Below are 23,389 nucleotides of genomic sequence, written 5' to 3'. Positions count from 1 at the left end.
TTGGGCACTTTATATCCACCCCACCTTCAGCCCCACAGCTCTCATGTACATGGCTGTAAATTATTTATTTGTATTAATGTCTATCTCACCCTCTAGACTGTTAACTTAGGTCAGGGAACGTGTCTTCCAAATCTGTTGTTTTGTACTCTCCTATCAATCAATCAATCAATCAATCGTATTTATTGAGTATTTATTGAGTATTTAGTACAGTTCTCTGTACACAGCAAATGTTCAGTAAATACCATCGATTGATTCATAGATTTGATGGCAGCTGTTTTCTCTTAACAGTCCATCACTGCACACCATTGTTTGAATCTGTGCTTCGTGGTGTCTTTAAAACACGTATTGATAATAATGATGAAAATAATGCTGATGGTTGCAGTATTTATAATAATAATAATGGCATTTGTTAAGCGCTTACTATATGCAAAGCACTGTTCTAAGCGCTGGGGGGGGATACAATGTGATCAAGTTGTCCCACGTACGGCTCACAGTCTTAATCCCCATTTTTACAGATGAGGGAACTGAGGCTCAGAGAAGTTAAGCGACTTGCCCAAGGTCACACAGCAGACTTGTGGTGGAGCCAGGATTTGAACCCACGACCTCTGACTCCAAAGCCCGGGCTCTTTCCACTGAGCCACGCTGCTTCTATTTATAAGTGCTTACTCTGTGAAAAGCACTAAGCACTGAGGCAGATGCAGGGTATTCAGGCCAGGCGCAGTCCCTGTCCCTCAGTGGGCTAACAGTCTAAGTAGGAATGAGAACAGATATTGAATCCCCATTTCACAGATGAGGGAACTGAAGTACAGAGAAGTTGTGAATTATCCAAGGTCACACGGCAGGCAAGTGGCAGAGCTGGAATTAGAACCCAGGTTCTCTGACTCCCAAGTCCATCCTCCTTCCACTAGGCCACACTGCCTCTCCATTCCACCTCCTGGTTGGCATGTGCCCTACTCAGCTCCCAGAACAGCAGCTGCTTGGGTATCCTGCTGTCTTCTACCCTCCTCACAGGTCCGCCCAGCACCGTGAGCATTGTCTCAGTGTCAATCAATCAATCAATCGTATTTATTGAGCGCTTACTATGTGCAGAGCACTGTACTAAGCGCTTGGGAAGTACAAGTTGGCAACATATAGAGAAAGTCCCTGCCCAACAGTGGGCTCACAGTCTAAAAGGGGGAGACAGAGAACAAAGCCAAACATACTAACAAAATAAAATAGAATAGATATGTACAAGTAAAATAACTGGAGTAATAAATATTTACAAACATATATACAGGTAAGCTGACTGTCGGTGAGCTGACTGTGTTCTCTCCTGAACTGCACTTTGATGCTGAACACGGCTCGTCGATTAAATTGTTGAAAGTGCTCCAGGAGCCGGATGTGCTTTCTGTGATACATCAGGCCGGACCCAACTCCAGCTTCATAAGCAATGCGTATCCAGGCGGCCGGAGTCTGCCAGGAGACGTCAACTGTGGTAGCAATGGGGAATGGAGAGGATTCCGGGTTGGCCACTCTCCCCTCTACTCCGGGGAAGGCAGCTGGCGAGCAATTTTGTGGTCAGGGAAGGGAGAATCGAGGCCTCTGGTGTATTGGGAACGCTCGCCTATGTGACAAGCAGAACTTGGCTTGCCGCCCTTTGGCCACAGTTCTTTCAAATGCTCAGTTAGTCTGTGAACCCTGTACGGGACATGGACTGTGGACTGTACCCAATCTGATTAGCTCGTATGGACCCCAGTGCCTAGAACAGGGTCCTCGACTCATAGTAAGTACTTAAAAAACATAATCATAATAATCATCATAATAATATAATAATGAATATGGCTAGACAGCTCTCGGTTTCTCCTTCAGGCTGCCAACGGGAAACTCCCCTATCTGCGTCAGTGAGCTGAGACTTCCCCACCTTAATTTCCTGAGGTGCGCCTTGGGGGCAGGGATCAATCAATCAATCAATCGTATTTATTCAATCAATCAATCAATCAATCGTATTTATTGAGCGCTTACTATGTGCAGAGCACTGTACTAAGCGCTTGGGAAGTACAAATTGGCAACACATAGAGACAGTCCCTACCCAACAGTGGGCTCACAGTCTAAAAGGGGGAGACAGAGAACAGAACCAAACATACCAACAAAATAAAATAAATAGGATAGAAATGTACAAGTAAAATAAATAAATAAATAGAGTAATAAATATGTACAACCATATATACATATATACAGGTGCAGTGGGGAAGGGAAGGAGGTAAGATGGGGGGATGGAGTGGGGGATGAGGGGGAGAGGAAGGAAGGGGCTCAGTCTGGGAAGGCCTCCTGGAGGAGGTGAGCTCTCAGCAGGGCCTTGAAGGGAGGAAGAGAGCTAGCTTGGCGGAGGGGCAGAGGGAGGGCATTCCAGGCCCGGGGGATGACGTGGGCCGGGGGTCGACGGCGGGACAGGCGAGAACGAGGTACAGTGAGGAGATTAGCGGTAGAGGAGCGGAGGTTGCGGGCTGGGCAGTAGAAGGAGAGAAGGGAGGTGAGGTAGGAGGGGGCGAGGTGATGGAGAGCCTTGAAGCCCAGGGTGAGGAGTTTCTGCCTGATGCGCAGATTGATTGGTAGCCACTGGAGATTTTTGAGGAGGGGAGTGATATGCCCAGAGCGTTTCTGGACAAAGATAATCCGGGCAGTGGCATGAAGTATGGATTGAAGTGGAGAGAGACACGAGGAGAGAGAAGGCTGATGCAGTAGTCCAGACGGGATAGGATGAGAGCTTGAATGAGCAGGGTAGCAGTTTGGATGGAGAGGAAAGGGCGGATCTTGGCAATGTTGCGGAGCTGAGACCGGCAGGTTTTGGTGACGGCTTGGATGTGAGGGGTGAATGAGAAAGCGGAGTCGAGGATGACACCAAGGTTGCGGGCTTGTGAGACGGGAAGGATGGTAGTGCCGTCAACAGAGATGGGAAAGTCAGGGAGAGGACAAGGTTTGGGAGGGAAGACAAGGAGCTCAGTCTTCGACATGTTGAGCTTTAGGTGGTGGGCGGACATCCAGATGGAGATGTCCTGAAGGCAGGAGGAGATACGAGCCTGGAGGGAGGGGGAGAGAGCAGGGGCAGAGATGTAGATCTGGGTGTCATCAGCGTAGAGATGATAGTTGAAGCCGTGGGAGCGAATGAGGTCACCAAGGGAGTGAGTGTAGATTGAGAACAGAAGGGGACCAAGCACTGAACCTTGGGGAACCCCCACAGTAAGAGGATGGGAGGGGGAGGAGGAGCCTGCAAAAGAGACTGAGAAAGAACGACCGGAGAGATAAGAGGAGAACCAGGAGAGGACGGAGTCTGTGAAGCCAAGGTCAGATAGCGTGTTGAGGAGAAGGGGGTGGTCCACAGTGTCAAAGGCAGCTGAGAGGTCGAGGAGGATTAGGACAGAATATGAGCCGTTGGATTTGGCAAGCAGGAGGTCATTGGTGACTTTTGAGAGGGCAGTTTCCGTGGAATGAAGGGGACGGAAGCCAGACTGGAGGGGGTCGAGGAGAGAGTTGTTGTTGAGGAATTCTAGGCAGCGCGTGTAGACAACTCGTTCAAGGAGTTTGGAAAGGAATGGTAGGAGGGATATGGGACGATAACTAGAAGGTGAGGTGGGGTCAAGAGAGGGTTTTTTTAGGATGGGAGAGACATGGGCATGTTTGAAGGCAGAGGGGAAGGAACCAGTGGAGAGTGAGCGGTTGAAGATGGAAGTTAAGGAGGGGAGAAGGGATGGAGCGAGAGATTTCATAAGATGAGAGGGAATGGGGTCAGAAGCACAGGTGGCTTACTTATTGAGCGCTTACTGTGTGCAGAGCACTGTACTAAGCGCTTGGGAAGTACAAGTTGGCAACATATAGAGACAGTCCCTACCCAACAGTGGGCTCACAGTCTAGAAGGGGGAGACAGAGAACAAAACCAAACATATTAACCAAATAAAATAAACAGAATAGATATGTACAAGTAAAATAAATAAATAAATAAATAAATAGAGTAATAAATATGTACAAACATATATACATATATACAGGTGCTGTGGGGAAGGGAAAGAGTCTGGCCTGGGGAGGACTCACCTAGCCCAGGCTCTGCCAGCTGAAGAAAGCACCTTCCAAACTCCCAAGATGGGCCGCTGTGGGAAAACAAGGGCCAAGGGCGGTTCTGATTGTGAACACAGCGGACACGGCCCTAACCATCTTCAGATGTGCTCGGCCTCTCTTTCGGTGTCACGATTTGGCACCCCGAGGTAAAACGTGCAACTATTTACATCTAATGATTTACCCCCTTGAAAACCTTTTGCGGTCTGGATACTCTTCAACAATCCCTTTTGCTCACCCGATTAATTTGCATTTTTCTTCCAATAATCATCTGGAAGGACGGCCTCCTGGGGCCTCTGTCATTGCTAGTCTAAACTGGTCCCTGGCAAGTCTTCCCACCAGTCAATAATTTCAAGGGGAATGGGAATCTCTCCCGGAGAAACCATCTTAATTAATAATTGTGGTATTTGTTAAGGGCTTACTACACTTGCCAAACACTGCACTAAGCACTGGGACAGATACAAGATAACCAAGTCGCACGTGGGGCTGACACCTTAAGTAGGAAGTAGAACAGGTATTGAATCCACATTTTGCAGGTGAGGGAACTGAGGCACGGAGAAGTTAAGTGACCTGTCCTAGGTCACACAGCAGATAAGCCAGGAATAGTTCCCAGGTCCTCTGGTTCCCAGGCTCGTGCTCTTTCCACTAGGCCATGACGCTTCCTGAAGGACATGCAAGACAGTGAACCAACCCCAGGAAACCTACTCTAGCAGTTCTGAAGCTTTTCTATTCCAATTCCAAACATGAGACACATGTTCGGAGAAATACAATATCATTATTTCTGTTGTGCATTGACAACATGGTAAACCTTACTAATTTGGACTTGGGAGGTGGTCTGAATTAATGAAACGTGATAATGGGATGTATTTTCAAATTGCATACTTACTCTAGAACAATGGGTGTCTTTCTATAAATCTGAATGTAGTCTTAATTTCCTAATGTGCTAGAGTCCTTAGTTTTTCTGTACTTACCTGTATTATTAAATGGTAAACTCAGTGAGGGCAGGGATTATGTCTTCCTACTCTGTTTTATTGTATGCATTGAATGCTTAGTACAATGCTCTGCACACAATAAGCCCTCAAAACACCAGATAGATTGATTAATCTAACTTTCTCTGGCTGCCTCTTTAAGTGTACGTAGAGAGGTTAGACATTTAGGAAGTAACCTTGTCACCATCTTTGCCATTTCTGGATATCTCCTACTTTGTAGAGCCTAACTGAGATTTTGATCAGCTCAACGTAGATTCATTCATTCATTCAATCGTATTTATTGAGCGCTTACTGTGTGCAGAGCACTGTACTAAGCACAAGTACAAGTAGATCATATCTGCCACCTTTCCTGCTTCTGGATATCTCCTACTTTCTAGAGCCACGTGGCTTAGTGGCAAGAGGACGGGCTTGGGAGCCAGAGGTCGTGGGTTCTAATTCTGCCTCTGCCACTTGTCTGCTGTGTGACCTTGAGCAAACCACTTCACTTCTTGGTGCCTCAGCTACCTCATCTGTAAAATGGGGATTAAGATTGTGAGCCCCACGTGGGACAACCTGATGACCTTGTATCTACCCCAGCTCTTAAAACAGTGCTTGGCACATAGTAAGTGCTTAACAAATACCATTATTATTATTATTATTAATTGAGATTTTGATCATCTCAATGTAGATCAAATCTGCCAATCTTGAACTACAATGGGCTCGCTCAAGTAGGGAAGGCAAAATGAACATTTTCAATTAATTCATTAATTGAAAATCAATTAATTGATTAAGTATTTATTGAGCACTTTGTGCAGAGCACTATACTTATTTAACTAATGATGACATTTATTAAGCACTTACTATGTACAGTGCACTGTTCTAAGTGCTGGGGAGGTTACAAGGTGACCAGGTTGTCCCACGGGAGGCTCACAGTCTTAATCCCCATTTTACAGATGAGGTAACTGTAGCATGGAGAAGTTAAGTGACTTGCCTAAGGTCACACGGCTGACAAGTGGCAGAGGTGGGATTAGAACCCACAACCTCTGACTCCCAAGCCCGGGCTTTTTCCACTAAGCCACGCTCTTAAGATATAATGAAGCACAGGCTCAAGCAAATGAACATATGGTCTCTGCCTTCTAGACTGTGAGCCCACTGTTGGGTAGGGACCGTCTCTATATGTTGCCAACTTGTACTTCCCAAGCACTTAGTACAGTGCTCTGCACACAGTAAGTGCTCAATAAGTACGATTGAATGAATGAATGAATGCATAGAGTGAAGAATCCGGTAATGCTTGAAGAGCATAGTTATATTCCTGTGACAACTGGTAGAGATAAAAGGAGGCAAACAGAGCTCATTGTGGATTTAGAGTAGAGAAATGTCAACTTTAAGAGAAAGGGTGAGAAGCAGGGTGGTTTAGTGGATAGAGCACAGGCCTGGGATTCAGAAGGACCCCCAGGTTCTAATCCCACCTGTGCTACGTGTCTGCTGTGTGACCTTGGGCAAGTCACTTAATTTCTCTGGGCCTCAGTGACCTCATCTGTAAAATGGGGATTCAAAGTATGAGGGACTGTGTCCAACCTGATTAATTTGTGTCTACCCCAGTGCTTTGACTAGTGCTTGGCACATAGTAAGTTCTTAGCAAGTACCATTGTTACTATCATCATAGGCAGGGAAATAGACTGGATTATCATCATCAGCTAGTATTAATGGCAGTACCCCTTCTGCACTAGCCCCTAATGGGGATGTGCAGTGGTTACCCAAACCATGCCTTCCCTGCTCCAGTGAGTTCACTTGTGCACTTAGAACCTGCACACCTGTAACTGTTTTCAAAACAGTCTCCTAGTGTGCTGCTCTTCCTGATCACCATAGCAACAGCTTTCCAATCTCCCCCTCCACTCCCACACAGATTTCTGTTCCACAGCACTCCCTTCCTTTACCCTATGCACCCTCCATTGCCCAGCAAAATGATTTCAACCAAATTTTCCCAGTGAACATTAGACTTGCTTGCACTTAAGGCAAGGCAGGACATGTTCTTACTGAGATGACAGACTGCGGGCTGTTTTGACTCAGTGTCTTTCCTTTTTTTATTTTTTACGGTGTTTGTTAAGCACTTACTAGGCGACAGGCACTGTATTAAGCATTGGAGTAGATACAAGACAATCAGGTCGGACAAAGTCCATATCCCACATGGGGCTCACAGTCTCAGTAGGAGGGGAGAACAGGCATTGAATCCCCATTTTGCAGATGACAAAACTAAGGCACAGAAAAGTGAAATGACATGTCCAAGGTCACACAGCAGACAAGTGTCAAAGCCGGGATTAAAACCCAGGTCTGTTGACTCTCAGGGCCTTGTTCTTTCCATCAGGCCTAACTTCTTCTCAACCGTAACCATCCCTCTGCCCCGTTCCTCTTTCTGCCCCTCAACCGTCTCCAAGTCAGCAAAAGCCGCAGGAATGTCAGGGTGATTATTGGCCGATGTCAAACTCACTTTGGAGCAGAGTGTCCTTAAATTTGGAAGACATATTTACCTTTTCTTAGCTGAGCTTAATAGAATTAAGCAAATCAATGCTTCCTGCCGGGTCTGCTCCAATATAACTCGAATAAAGAGTGTCGTTAAGGCTGCACATGTGTTTGAAATAAGATGGTTTAGAACAGTTAGTTTCAATACCCCCTATGACTTTTTTTGATTTCTAGGACTGCAGTCAAGCTGGAATGAGTTTAAATTGAAGCTTTGAAACTCCCTCTCCTCCCTCAGTCATCTCTGCCACTCCGTCTTATTTTAAGAGAGAGAAGAGATAACTCAGAGGCCAAAGCTGGGAGGGTCAGAGGGATAGTGGGGAGGGGGCTCTTTCCCCAGAAGGGGTGATTCTAATGTCTAAATGTCACGGTAATGCATGTGATGTTTGTCAAATTCTTATAATAATAATAATAATGGTATTTGTTAAGCGCTTACTATGTGCAAAGCACCGTTCTAAGCACTGGGGGGATACAAGGTGATCAGGTTGTCCCACGTGGAGCTCACAGTCTTAACCCCCATTTTACAGATGAGGGAACTGAGGCACAGAGAAGTTAAGTGACTTGCTCAAAGTCACACCGCTGACAATTGGCGGAGCTGGGATTTGAACCCCTGACCTCTGACTCCAAAGCCCATGCTATTTCCACAGAGCCACGCTGCTTCTCTATTGCTTATTATGTGTCAGGCACTGAACTAAGCGCTGGGGTAGAGAGGCGATGATCAGGTTGGACACAGTTACCACCCCACATGGGGCTCACAGTCTAAATAGCATGAAGAACAGGTATCTAACCCCCATTTTATAGATGAGGAAACTGAAGCGCACAGAGAAGTAAAGTGACTTGCCCAAGGTCACTCAGCAGGAAAATGGCAGAATTAGGATTCAAACCAAGGTCCTCCCACTATCAGGCCCCATGCCCTTGCTACTAGGCTACACTGCTTCTTAACATTCCCCACTAATTTCCAAGGAAATATGAGAAGCCCAAGGCCTGGGCTCTAGGATCTTCCCTCCCCGTAGACCCGATTCCCAGAGATGGGATTAAATATACCTGGTCCCCACAGGGTCATTTTGGGTATACGGCGGTACTGATTTTTTCTGAGCCACTCAGAACTGGGCTTCCCATCTGGGGGTAAGCAGAAACCAGACCAGCAAGAGGGTGAGAGGAGGTTAATTCCTATTGCAAACCACCATTCTCCTCATGAAGTTCTCCACAGGGACAGACTTCTGAGCCTGAGGAAAGATACCATTGTTTTGGAGCATAAAGGCTTCAGAGCTCTGGAATAGCAAGACAGAGAATTTCACTGCTAACTTCAGTCCAATAAGCATCGAGTTTATTGGAAAAAGGATGACAAAGAATGTTAAACATGAAAATGGACTGCCCAGAATGCCACTGAATGCCCCTGAATGACTGCTCACCGGCGAGGATGAGCAACTTGCCCTAGGTTTCCCAGCAGTCCAATCAGAGCTGGGATTAGAACCCAGGTCCCCTGATTCCCAGCCACGTGATGAAATTATTTTCTATCTGGGACAACTATATGCCACTGTACCTCTTGAAAGCATCATCAGTTCCAACTGGAGAGAACAGTTTCCACAGCATAATCACCCTAGCAATTTTGCTGGAACTAAGTTTTCCATACATCTATGTGGTTCCAGAAAATGCTGCTCAATATGGCCTATTAAGGCCAAGAAAAATCTCGCCCTGGTCCAGAGAAGTAGCATCGCCTAGTGGAAAGAGCATAGGCCTGGGTGTCAGAGGGGCTGGGCTCTGATTCCAGCCCTGCCAGTATTTTCCTACTGTGTGACCTTGGGCAAGTCACTTATATTAGTATCTGTCTCCCCCTCTAGACTGTAAGCTCACTGTGGGCTGGAAATGTATCTCTCATATTGTTATATTGTACTGTCCCACATGTTTAGTAATAATAATAATAATAGTGATGGCATTTATTAAGCGCTTACTATGTGCAAAGTACACAAGTAAGCATCAGTGAATATGATTGACTGAGTTATCTGTGCTTCAATTTTCTCATCTGCAAAATGGGGATTCAATACCTGTACTCCCTCCTACTTAGATTATGAGCCTCATGTGGGACAGGGACTGTGTCCCTTCTGATTGACCTGTATCTACCTCAGGGCTTAGAACAGTGCTTGACACTTAGTAAGTGCTTAACAAATGCCATTAAAAAAAGAGAGTGACCTTTATGGCTCACACTTTACCATCTTAATTCCCATTTTGCAGATGAGGGAACTGAAGCACAGAGAATTTAAGCGACTTGCCCAAGGTCTCTTTTACTCCTTTCCTGCTGTGGGTGCTAGCATTAACTTCCCTTTGCTTACTTTCCAATCACAGGGTTACAATAACAATAATAATAAAATAATAATGACAATTATTATTATTACAGTACATGTTAAGCGCTTACCATGTGCCAAGCACTGTTCTAAGCTCTGGGGCAGATCCAAGTTAATCAGGTTGGATGCAGTCATTGTCCCAGTCCTTGTCCCACATGGGGTTCCCTTGGCCATGAGGGAGTTCAACATTTTAAAAAGTTCTGGAGTTTCTGTATTGGGTGGGGCTAGTCATTAGATCCCCCTCTCAGTGTCGCACCTGGAGAGTTTCCAGTGCTCTACCAGTCTCGACTATGGAAGGGAGAGTCAAACAGAGGCCTACCCATTCCATTTCTAGCTTGGCCAGTGGCTAGCGAGTGGAAGGCAATCTGCTACAAGTCAAAGCTCACCCACGCTGGGCAGCAGCGGCACTGGAGAGAATCAAGGGCAGAGACTCAAGTGTACTGCCTGGAAGGTGACAATGGTAAACCACTTTTATATTTTTACCAAGAGAACTGTATGGATACACTAGCAGAACGATTGCAGATGGAGAACGGGGTGTTCTGGCAATGATGTGTCCGTGGTGTCGCTATGGGTTGGAAACAACTCGACGGCATAAGACAAGTCATTAGTTGCCATCAATCAATGGTGTTTAGAGAGCACTTGTTGTGTGAGAGCACTGTATTAAATACACAGGGGAATACAACAGTAATAATAGATACTGACCCTGGCCTTAATGGGAAAGTGTACATTAAAATGTGCTATTCTTAAGAAACTTCCAAACTTCCTATCCACCACTGCAACAAGACACATTTTGTAATCAAAACGACTATTTCTACGCCTCCATCTCCAACACCAGAATGGGGAAAAAATATAATAAAACCGAAATCTAGTCATGGAAAAGTGCAACCGTGCTTCAATTCACAAGTGACTCCTATTTGCCAGTAAATGCTATAATGGAGAAGAGACTTCCTTCAAATGTGCTAAGACAATTAATTACCCACATTCACTTTAACATTTGGCTCTATTGAAACCACTTCCAGATGACATCGTGGTTGGGTGGGTAATCCTGGTTCCGTTGATCTACACAACCCTTCCAGCAATAAACTCTGATGGATAAAGAGGGGTAACATAACTCACTCAATGGACTGTAAACGCAGAGCTGGGATTTATTTATTTGGAACCTCAGAGAGGCCACAGGCTCGTCATTTAATCTTGACTCCTTGGTCTCCTCATTAGTAAAAATTGGAATGGCCAAAGGTCGTGGTGAGGCATCGATAATGGAAACGCATGGAAGGCGCATCTCATTTTGCCAAGCAAGCTGCAATGGGTTACACTAAAATTGCTTTGATGCTGCCCTTGATCGTACGTAACGAGGACTTTGTGGGTGAAGGTTTCTATGGAAGGGCTGTGGAAGGCAACACTCGTTCTTCTGCCATTCCATTTCATTCCTTTCTTTCACAGCTAGGACCCTGCTTCATGCATGTCTGCATAAGTCCTTGTTTATAGAGGAATAGACAGAAAATGATAATTTGAAAATCCTTCCCTTGGAAGGCTCTCAGCAGCATCTTGTGTGCCTTAATAATAAGGTTTATTAATTGAACGGTGGTTTTTACAAGCTTTGAATTTACATGTGGAACTGCTTTGCTACTTCTGTGTCTTCTAGAATCTTTTTGTATATTTTTTTTCAAGTTTTGTTCATTCTTCTTATATGGAACCATTAGGCGAAATTAGACTTTTCTCTTTCTCAGTAGGTACTGTGCTCTGGCTGAAGTCACTCCTTTAGAGGAGAGCTTTTTCTCTTCATTGTGAGGGTGAAAAAATCAACCCCTCGCTCCCCATGACTTTTAGTATTTATTATAAAGTCATTTGGCAGGATGCTGTGAAGGCAGCGAAACAAACTAAAAGATTAATCAGAAGTACCAATCTTTTTCTGATTTGCAAAGTAACAGAAAACAGCAGCCCGATCCCCAGTGGTTTATTGCTGAATGTGCCAATGATGGAAAACATGACCTGCCTGTAAAGAAACAATTAGGGCCAGTTCCCACTGACTTAATCAGTCAAAAGGAGAAATTCAAGGAAACAATATAAAAATCAAGCTTCTTCTGTGAGGCTTCCTTAGCCAGAAACACAAACAGGCCCAAGATACAGCACTTTCAGTTTGTGTTTTTAATAACGGCTCCAAGTTTAAAAGTTCACCTTTTAATTACTCCAAATTCCAGGTTAACTGCAAAGCATGGAGTCTAGTGCTCTTTAAACTTTGGGATCATCCACTATCAAACTGCTGGATGGCCTTGGATAAGTTGCTCTACCTCTCTGTGGCTCGTTCCCCACATCTCACCCTCTAATTTGGAAACCATGAGACTGACTGGGTTTTTGTACAATGAATTGTTGCTGTGTATTACTTCTTGACCACTTAAGAGAAAAGGTTATGTTTGGTCAGGTTATTATTATTTCCTTACAAAAGAGATATATGAAAATATCTCAGTCCTCTTCTTGATCAATTTTTGATAGCAGGTACTACCCAGAATGTTTTTGTTATTTTTTTAATGGCACTTGTTAAGCATTTACTATATGCCAGGCACTGTATTAAGTGCTGGGGTAAATGCAAGATAATCAGGTTGGACACAGACCATCTCCCCCATGGGACTCACAGTCTTAATCCCTGTTTTTACAGATGAGTTTACTAAGGTTCAGAAGAATTAAGTAACTTGCCCTTAATGTCCTTAAAATCAACCATCAATGCTGAATTTTCCCAGGGCTATGTTGATTCTTTTCCTTTCTCCTAATAGTGGATAATTCAATTCACCATAGCCTGTACGTAGGCTGTTGTATTATTTTTTATTGAAAACCAAGACATCGGGATACCATTCCATGAATTCTTCTTTCATCTCTACAACTGTCAGAATGGTAGGGTTGGAGATGAGTAAATTCTAGAAAGCCTGTACTACAAATCCCAAAATAGCATGGACTTTTGGATATTCTGTTGCAGAATACCAAGAACAGAACAGAATACAACAGAAATACACAGAATACACATTGAACGAGCTCCAGTTGGCATGTAAACATCCTAGCACTCTAGAAGTTCAGAACTTATGAACTACTACTAATAATAATAATGATGGTATTTGTTAAGCACTTACTATGTGCAAAGCACTGTTCTAAGCTCCGGGTGGGATACAAGGTGATCAGGTTGTCCCACGGAGGGCTCACATTCTCAATCCCCATTTTACAGATGAAGTAACTGAGGTTCAGAGAAGTTAAGTGACTTGCCCAAGGTCACACAACAGACATGTGGTGGAGCCGGGATTAGAACCCATGAGCTAATGTAGAGGAGCATCATGGCCTAGTGGCAAGAGCATGGGCTTGGGAGTCAGAGGACCTGAGTTCTAGTCATGGCTCCAACTACTTGTCTGCTGTGTGAACTTGGGCAAGTCACCTAACTTCACTACTGCTACTATCACCACTACTACTATAACTGAGAATTAGTGCAAGGTGACTCAACCGGTTTAGCTACTTCAGTCCTGACTTCAGATAACTTGTTTAATCATTTTTCTGGAATAGCCCAGGACAGTGCATAAAAATTCAGGGCTACCTCTACAATATGAGCGGTATGATCAGCCCACCTGGGTCATTGTTCTGAGCTCATTGAGGGCAGGGAACGTGTCTATCAACTCTATAGTATTATACCCTCCCAAGCGGTTAGTACAGTGCTCTGAACAGAGTAAGTGTTCAATAATTATTGATTGATTTATTCCCTCTGCCACTCTGTTAGCCGCCCAACCCATCCCTTCTGATCAAGTCTGATTCCCACCTCCACATCCCAGTCTTTTCCATCCAGATTCGAGGGGATAAACTCCAAGTCATCCAGGTCTCATAACAACTCACTTGCTCTGGAAGATGTATGTCTGGATAATGGACATCTGCCAAGATTTTGAAGGTGATGTTGTGAAGGTTGAAGCGACAGGATTTAGGTGATAGATTAAATATGTGGGTTGAGTGTGGGAGATGAGTCAAGGTTAATGGCAAGACTGTGAGCCCACTGTTGGGTAGGGACCATCAACAACTTGTACTTCCCAAGAGCTTAGTACAGTGCTCTGCACACAGTAGGCACACAATAAATATGATTGAATGAATGAACGAATGAGGGTTTGTGAAACAGTAAGGATGATGGCACTGTCTACAGTGATAGGAAAGGCAGGGTGAGGACAACATTTGGGTAGGAAGATGAGTTCCATTTTGGACATGTTAAGTTTGAGGGGATGGCCGGGCATCCAAGTAGAGATGTCCTGAAGGTTAGGAGAAAATGCGAGACTACAAAGAAGGAGAGACATCAGAGTTCAAGATGTGGACTTGGGAATCATCCACATAGAGGTGTAGGTGAAGCCATAGGAACCAATGAATCCTCCAAGGGAGTGGATGTAGATGGAGACTAGAAGGGGACCCAGAACTGAACCTTAAGGGACACCCACAGTTAGGGGTTGGGAGGCAGAGGACAAGCTGCAGAAGAGACAGAATGAGCAGCCAGACAGATAGGAGGAGAACCAGGAGAGGACAGTGTCAGTGAAGCAGAGGTTGGATAATGTGTTTTCCTAGTGTCAGTGAAGCTGAGGCTGGGTGATTTTTCCTGAACAAGGGAGTGGTCCACCGTGGCAAAGGCAACTGAGAGGTTGAGGAGGATTAGAAAGAAGTAGAGGCCATTGGGGCTGTCAAGAAAGAGATGATTGGTGACATTTGAGAAGGCAATTTCTGTGGAGTGAAGGGGACAGAAGCCAGATTGGAGAAGAGGAAGTGGAGGCAGCAGGTGTAGACAACTTGTTCAGGAAGTTTGAAGGAGAATGAGAAGAGGGACATAGGGTGGAAACTGGCTGGGGTGCTGGGGGGTCAGTGGAGGATTTTTTAAGGATAAATTGCTGGCAAGTTTGTTTTTAGGATTTAGAGTTGATACAGAAGAAATATTCTTCTCTGTGAAGCTGAGGTTGGATAATGTCTCCAGGAGAAAGCTGCTGAGAGATAGAGGAGGATTAGGATGGAGTAGAGGGTCTTAGCTTTGGCAAGAATGAAATCATTTTTGACCTTTGAGAGGGCAGTTTCTGTGGAGTGAAGGGGACAGAAGCCAGATTGGAAGGTGTCTCTTATGCGACCTCGGGCAAGTCACTTCACTTCCCTGTGCCTCAGTTACCTCAGTTTTAAAATGGGGGAAAAGGCTGTGAGCCTCTTGTGGGGCATGGACTGTGTCCAACTTGATTAGCATTTACCTACCAGCACTTAGCACAGTACAAGGCACATACCAAGTGCTCAGCAAATACCCCCTCAAAAAACCCCAGATATTGGGTAGTGAGCCAATGGCCCATCTGCCAGAAGGAAGGACAGTAACAAAGTGTTTTGAGAATAGTGTGGAAGAACAGGTGACAGTAGCCACCAGCCCAGCCTGGCATGTGGTAATTGAGAGTGGGATCACTCTCTTTGAGCAAAGACTTTGGGGAGAGCAAAGCTGAGAGGCCAGTTCAAAGGCAAGACAGGGACTGGAAGATGCTTCCTCAGGACAGCCAAGGATAATCTTTACATGCATGCCGTGCAGAATGAAGTGTTGGGCTAAAATAGGTCTTAACCACACCTTCACATAAGGATTGCACCTAGGTTAGCCAATGATGGTATTCCAAAAACAAAGACCTTTTTGCCAGCCTGTTATAGTCTACTCTCCCAAGAGCTTAGTACAGTGCTCTGCACACAGTAAGTGCTCAATAAATATGACTGACAGGCAGGAACCGACATCCATTTCATTTTGTAGGTTTTGAAACACCAAAGGATTTTCAGATAAATTGTTTCCTTTCCAGATCCCTGCAAATGCAGGCACCCCTTGCCAGGCATGGATCCGGACAGTAGGAGCCAAGGTCAGAGAGACTGGGGGGTGAAATACAAAAGTTAGCAATAAAGTCTTCTTCTGAGGCTATTCAGAAATGGAAATGGGCAGGAAGTGAAGCAGAAGTAAACTGGGATAATGGGATAAAGGCAATCATTCCCTACTGAGTATAGAACTCTATTTTGCACGCTTATAGAAACCTTGATAGAAGTATGTCACAGTCCCTGCCCTCAGTGAGTTTACATCAAAAGGGGGAGACAAGAAGTTACAGATTTCTAAATATTTAATAGGTAAGAAGGTTAGTTTAGAGTTAGAAACAAATGATATTGAACCCCAGCAAACAATTCCCAAAACACATCAGGGATAAATGTATATAAATGTGTATACATATATATATAAGTATACATGGGATAGCTTTTCAAGTCCTGACTAAGCCCTCATTTGCTTTTCTCCCACTCCCTTCTGCATCACCCTGGCACTTGAATTTGCTCCCTTATTCGCCCCTCCCTCAGCCCACACACCTATGTACATATTCATAATTTATTTATTTCTGTTAATGTCTGTCTCCACTCCTAGACTGTTAAGCATGTTGTGGGTAGGAAATGTGTCTACCAACTCTGTTACATTGTATTCTCTCCCTAGCGCTTAGTACGGTGCTCTGCACATAGTAAGCACTCAGTAAATACGATTGATCGACTGATTGATTTAGGAGAACTTTGAAGAAAGGGAGCAATGTGATCTGGAAACACTTTTTAATTCCCACCACCCAGCCACTCCACCATGCAAGCATGCACAGATACAACGCACCATCAGGAGCTCCCAATCCACGCACAAAGTGGTGTCCTCCATTCACCCTGACAAGGGAGGGGACAGTGTTTCCTGTCAACACTGAGTCGGGCCGGACAGATCGGCTGCTTCTGGAAGCCACCACCATTTTAATGGAGAATTCAGGGGTCAGAGCGGTTTACGATGACTGTTGAGGCACTTGCTCTTGCATTCACTCCAAGTCAACAGTCTCCCCTTGGAGTAGTAAATCCTAGCACTCTCCCTAAATCCTGTAATGTTTGGGAATTTGAGAATTTGACTGAAGGGGAAAGCAAAAAGCATTCAGTTGAGCCATGGACTAAACCAAACCGCCCTCAGTTGGCCATGTCTGCACAAGCTGTGCATTAACTCTGGGATGGCTAGACTGTAGAGAATGGGATGGCATCTCCCCCTTGAAGCTAAGCGGCACCCTAATTGCCCAGTAGTTTGTCCCTCACTGCTTTTTGTCCTCACTCGCCCCAGCATCAGGGGAATGGTGGGCATTGGCTAGCTGGAACCAGCCATTTGAAACGTGTGCCACGGCAGCCTGCTCATGAAACGAGCTTCCTCTACTGTCTACTGAAGCCAGAGACAAGCACTCCATGCTTGCGTTGGTACATTGCCAATGCCCGTGCTGCTGGTTGGCTCCAAAACAGTTCCAATGAGAATGGTGAGAGTGGGTGGAACAGATGTATATGGGTATTATAAAAACAGCATGACCTAGTGGATAGTGCATCAGCCTGAGCCCCTGTTCAATGTGGGGCTCAGAGTCTTAATCCCCATTTTACAGATGAGGGAACCGAGGCACAGAGAAGTAAAGTCACTTGCCCAAAGTCAAACAGCTGACAATTGGCGGAGCAGGGATTGGAACCCAAGTCCTTCTGATTCCCAGGCTCGTGCTCTATCCATTAAGCAACATTGCTCATCTAACCCATACATCAACCCTGGAGAGGATTATTATTATTATTATTTTTATTATTATTATTGTTATTATTGTTGTTATTATTATTATTATTATTATTATGACTAGTAATAATTGTGGTATTTGTTAAGTGCTTACTATGTGCCAAGCATTGTAATAAGCGCTGGAATAAATACAAATCAATTGAGTTGGACACAGTCCCTGTCCCATATAAGGCTCACATTCTTAACCCACACTTTACAGCATTAGTTATAATCTTATGGTTTGGGGCCCCAAAACACTTTGGAACCTATAATCCATTAAAATGTATTAGAAGGGAAGAAGAGATGTAACAATACAGTCTGATCCTTTCTTTTTGATCCAGACCCTGAAACCATTATTTACTAAAGCATTTAATAGTAAAAGAGCACAGGCTGGGAGTCAGAGGCTCTAGTTTAAACCCCGTTCCATCACATTAATGTGTGACCTTGGGTTAAGTCACTCAACTCCTCTGTGCCTCACTTACCTCCTTTAAAATAGGGATTAAAAATTTTAGATTGTGAGCCCCATGTGGTTCATGGACTGTGTCGAGTCTGATTAGCTTGTATCTACCCAGTCAATCAGGAAGTCAGTCAGTCAATCATATTTATTAAGAGATTACTGTGTGCAGAGCACTGTACTAAGCACTTAGGAGAGTGAAATATTACAGTATAACAAAAACATTCCCTGCCCACAACGAGTTTATGGTTTAGAGAGGGAGACAGACATTAATATAATTATGGATATTCATTCATTCATTCATTCATTCAATCGTATTTATTGAGCGCTTACTGTGTGCAGAGCACTGTACCGAGCGCTTGGAAAGTGCAATTCGGCAACAGATATGTACAGCGGTGCAGTGGGACTGGGAGGGGTTATGAATGAAAGGAAAGGGAGTAGAGAAAAGGACAAGTGGGCTTAATACCAATGATAATGGTATTAAGTGCTTACTTTGTGCCAGGCACTGTACTAAGCACTGGGGTGGATACAAGCAGATCGAGTTGGACCCAATCCTTTTTCCATTCGGGACTCACATTCTCAATCCCTATTTTACAGACTAGGTAACTGAGGCATAGAGAATTGAAATGACTTGCCCGCAGTCACACGGCAGAGAAGCAGCTTGGCCCAGAGAAGCAGCGTGGCTCAGTGGAAAGAGCCCAGGCTTTGGAGTCAGAGGTTATGGGTTCAAATCCCGGCTCCACCACTTGTCAGCTGTATGACTTTGGGCAAGTCACTTCACTTCTCTGGGCCTCAGTTACCTCATCTGTAAAATGGGGATGAGGACTGTGAGCCCCCGTGGGACAACCTAATCACCCTGTTAACCTCCCCAGTGCTTATAATAAATGCTATCATTATTGTTATTAAGTGGCAGAGCTGGGATTAGAACCCTTTATCATCTGACTCTGAGGTCTGTGCTCTACCCACTATGTTATGTTGCGGCCACCTAAGTTAGTTAGGCTTAGTTAGGGAAGGCCTCTTGTAGGAGATGGGCCTTAAATAAGACTTTGAATCAGGGGAGAGTAATTGTCTGTCATTATGATACCTCAGCCCTTAGTACAGTGTCTGGCATGTTGTAAGCACTTAACAAATATTCTGTTTCTCTTCTATTTAATTATATGCTTTAAGAGGGTTATAACCACACTTAGGCTATTTTGAGTAATTTCTACAGGTGTAGCACAGTGCTCTGCTCGCAAAAGACTCTCAGTAAATACCTGCCTGCCTAAGATTTGCATAGAATCCTTGAGAATTGGATTCTCTTGGGTTAATTTCTGACACAGATTAACTTTGGAGAAAATAAATCCTTGACTCAGGAACCAATCATCCATCTAAAAATATTTTTCCCATGAAGAAATTTCTTCCAACTTACCAAGTTTCATTTTTTATTTTTAATGGTACTTGTTAAGTGTTCACTTTGTGCCAGGCACTGTACTAAGCACTGGGGTTGATACAAGATAATCATGTCCCACATGGGAATCACAACCTAAGTAGGAGGGGAGAACAGGTATTGAATCCCATTTTACAGATGAGGTAACTGAGACATAGAGAAGTTAAGTGACTTGCCTAGGGTCACTCAGCAGACAAGTGGCATAGCCAGAATTAGAACCCTGGTCCTCTGAGTCCCAGGCTCATGCTCTTTCCACTAGGCCATACTGCTTCAATTTAAGACAGTTTTATAGAATCAATTGTTTTGTGAGTGCCGTGCTTTCCTGAACTGCAGACCTCCTGTGAACAGCTAAGTTACAGCCATTACTGAAGTAGCCATATGCATTAGTGAGAAATCCATGTCCCCGTTAGTCAATGAGGCAGTCAGTCAATTGTACTTATTGAGTGTTTACTGTGTGCAGAGCTTATCCTTCAAAACCACCAGGTTATAGTCCTTAAGCATGCACTTATGGAAAGAACGGTTGCATCATGGAGCATTTTTTATCACAAACTTACCCATTATATGTTCTGATCTATTCCAGACCCTCTGGAAAAGAAATGTGAAATTCCTTTAGGTGTTATATATTCTAATGATAAATATGGCTAAATGATTTAATCTTTGTTAAAACAATTCAAAGCAAAACATCGCTAGTCTAAGTGCTTGACACATAGTAAGCCCTTAAGAAATACCACAATACCAACGATAAAATGCTTTCAAATATAAAGGTACAGTTGACTCAACCTACAGCAGACCCTTTTTTAAGTCACAGATTGGAGACTGCCTGCTCTTTTGCAGTGCATTCTCCCAAGTGCTTAATGCAGTGTTCCGCACACAGCAGCCTCTCAATAAATACCTCTGACTGAAGAGTTAAAATATGTTTATGAGTGTTTACAGGAGGTGGTAGAAATTAAAACTTGTTCTGCTCACTGGGGTTTAGGCTTTCCACCGCCAGTGAATAATTTGCCCAAGGATGGTAAGAACAAATTACCTCACTATCTTACCCTGTCGTTTTATATTGAGTGTGCTGTGAAGATGGGGCCAGCAAAATGGTGCTAAAAGAAGAATAGGTCTTCTGTAATAGGCTCATTCATTCATTCAGTCACATTTATTGAGTGCTTACTGTGTGCAGAGCACTGTACTAAGCGCTTGGGAAGTACAGGTTGGCAACATCTCACGGACTTACAAACAGTTGAACACTGCAATAGCCCAGACTTTTCAAGGTGGTATGGAGTTTTATGCCTTTTGAAACCTCCGACTCTACTTTGTAGATTGCCAAGCAAGCACTTAACAAATGCCACAATTCTTTTTCTTCTTGTTATTACTATAAACTAATACCTCAATTCTTACTATTAGACCTTATTACACACAGCTGTTTTGTAGGTTATCAAGGCCCCGCCGACCTCCTTCGTTCTGTTTTCTGTCTCCTTATTTATGTGTGCATCTTGGGTTGCAGAATTCAGACAGCTTTAAGTTCTGAATTGTTGATGCAAACCCTTGTGTGTATAGTTCCCTGGGCGTGAGCTGATACCTAGCTTCCACTTTCTTCAGACTTAGTAGTGAGGTGTTGCACTTCAAAACAAAATTTCTAGTAAAACTGATACTCACCCCATCTTCAGCCCCAAAGCACTTTTCTGGAGGCGGCATGACCTAGTAGAAAGAGCCCAGGACTGGGAATCAGAAGACCTGCGTTCTAATCCCATCTCTGTGCAAGTCACTTAAATTATCTGCACCTCAGTTTCCCTAACTGTAAAATGGAGATTAAATACCTGTTCTCACCCTTACTTACTTAAGACTGTGAGCCCCATGTGGGTCAGAGACAGGTTCCAACCTATTTAACTTGTATCTACCCTGGTGTTTAGAACGGTGCTTGACACACACTAAGCACTTAACAAATAAAATAATGATATATGTTATTTATTTATTTATATTAGGGTCTATCTTCCCCTCTGGACTGTAAGCTCCTTGTGAGCAGGGAAGTGTCTACCAACTCTTGCTTTTTTATACTTTCCCAAGTGTTTAGTATGGTGTTCTACACACTAGTAAATGCTCCATTAATACCAGAGATTGATTGATTGACTAGGGTGTCCTGAGAAATTCAACAAGATCCTCAATTTGCTGCATGATGGAAAAGTTGTTAAAGTTAGAGTTGAAGGTGCACTGTCTGGCCCTTTTCCCATCACTGACAGAACTGTATAAAAAGATCTAATAGTAAGAATTGGGGTATTAGTTTATAATAATAAGAAGAATAATTGTGGTATTTTTAAGCACTCACTATGTGCCAAACACTGTACTAAGCCCTGGGGTGGACATGAGATAATCAGTTGGACACAGTCCCCATGCCACAAGAGGCTCACAGACTAAAGAAAAGGAAGAACAGGTATTAAATTCCTATTTTACAGACGAGGAAACTGAGGCACAGAAAAACTAAGTGACTTGCCCAAGACTGCACAGCAGGCAAACGGTTGATCCAGGATTAGAACCAAGGTCTTCTGACATCCAAGTCCATGATCTTTCCATTAGACCACACTGCTATTCAACAATCTATTCTACACCACCACACTTGAGGAAGCAAAAAGAGAACTGCATACTGGAATCCAAATGCATTTTGGATTCACTGGGAAACTATTTCAGATCATCAAACCGTGAGTATCCTCAAATGTCTTTCAGGAAGTGGTTCAGGAACTGATCCACGCAGATGAGTGCGCTCGGAAGACACACACATTGAAGCATTCTAATGATTTTGAATCACATGACTAGATAAATACCGACTGAATATTAAATTTATTAAAAGGTACTTTGAAAAATCTTCAAGAACCAAAGTAATAATTAAGTAGGACAACATCCAACCTTCAAATGTTAAGTTACTGGCACTCAAAATTGACCAACCAGTCATGAGGACCGTAATCCCAACCTCAACTTCCACCCAATCAATCAATCCATCATATTTATTAAGCACTTAACTGTGTACAGAACACTATACTAAATATTTGGGAGAGTACAATATAACAGAATTGGTAGACAACATGTTCCCTGCCCACAGTGAGCTTACAGTCTGGAGGGGGAAACAGATATCAGTATAAATAGTATACAGTAATGGATATGTACATAAATGCTGTGTGACTGAAGGAAGAGTGAATAAAGGGTGCAAATCCAAGTGGAAGGACAACACTGAAGGGAGTGAGAGAAGAGGAAATGAGGGTTTGGATGGAGAAAGCCTCTTGGAGGAAATGTGCCTGCAATAAGGCTTTGAAGGTGGGGTGAGTGATCATCTGTCAGATATGAAGATGGGAGGCATTCCAGGCCAGAGGCAGGACATGAGTGAGAGGTCAGTGGCGAGATAGATGAGAATGAGAATACAGTGAGAAGGTTGAGCATTAGAGGAGTGAAGTGTGCAGATTGGGTTGTAATAGTCATATCAGGAAGTTAGGGTACGAGGGGGCAAGGAGATTGAGTGCTTTAAACCCAACGGTAAGAAGATTCTATTTATATGGAGGCAGAGGGCAACCACCTGAGAATCCTGAGGAGTGGGAAAATGTGGACTGAATGTTTTTGTAGAAAAATCATCTGGGCAGCAGAGTGAAGAATGGACTAGAGTGGGAAGAGACAGGAGGCAGGGAGCTCAGCAAAGAGGCTGATACAGTAACCAAGGCAGGATGGATAAGTGCTTGGATTAATGGAATAGCAATTTGGATAGAGAGTAAACTCCTATCTTATGCCTAACTTTAATAGTGAGAGCGAATGAGAGAGGGGAGAGAGCTGTTCCTCATTTATTCGTTCATTCAATCGTATTTATTGAGCACTTCTTGAGCTCCACTGCTTGTCTGCTATGTGACCTTGGGTAAATCACTTCACTTCTCTGTGCCTGTTACCTCATTTGTAAAATGGGGATTGAGACTGCGAGCCCCTTGGGGGACAGGGACTATGTCCAAAACTAAACCCAGTGTTTAGTATGGTGTCTGGCAGTAGTAA

General features: G+C 44.0%; 1 non-coding gene across 1 annotated transcript; it reads left to right on the top strand.

The window, feature by feature from the left end:
* Positions 1-10,151: 10,151 nt before the first annotated feature.
* LOC119924869 lies at positions 10,152-10,289 on the top strand. Its single transcript, XR_005449551.1, has one exon. It is a non-coding gene; the product is annotated as a small nucleolar RNA SNORA7 (small nucleolar RNA).
* The last annotated feature ends 13,100 nt before the right edge of the window (positions 10,290-23,389 follow it).

This window comes from Tachyglossus aculeatus, chromosome 2 (genome assembly GCF_015852505.1).
Source record: "Tachyglossus aculeatus isolate mTacAcu1 chromosome 2, mTacAcu1.pri, whole genome shotgun sequence".
Taxonomy (NCBI): Eukaryota; Metazoa; Chordata; class Mammalia; order Monotremata; family Tachyglossidae; genus Tachyglossus; species Tachyglossus aculeatus.
This window is presented reverse-complemented; position numbering and strand designations above follow the sequence as displayed.